Here is a 277-nt window from a genome sequence, read left to right on the forward strand (position 1 = left end):
ATCTACTGACGAAAGGTTGAACTGCATGCACGGTTAAGTTGAAATTAATGCCAAAGGATATATTTGGTTTCATAAAAAATTTCAATTTTTTCTTACTTATAATAAATTGGTTAGCTGTAAAAATATTTTTTTGTTACAACCGACACCACTCTCCCCTATATGTTCGCCTGACCTGCGTTGACTGGTACAATATTCGAACTGCTAGAATGCGCTGAAGTTGTAATTAATTAGAATTTTGGAATAGGTGATGCTTAATTTTCCACTGAACAAGATCATA

This window comes from Trachymyrmex cornetzi, unplaced genomic scaffold, assembly GCF_001594075.2.
Source record: "Trachymyrmex cornetzi isolate Tcor2-1 unplaced genomic scaffold, Tcor1.1 scaffold3203, whole genome shotgun sequence".
Lineage (NCBI taxonomy): Eukaryota > Metazoa > Arthropoda > Insecta > Hymenoptera > Formicidae > Trachymyrmex > Trachymyrmex cornetzi.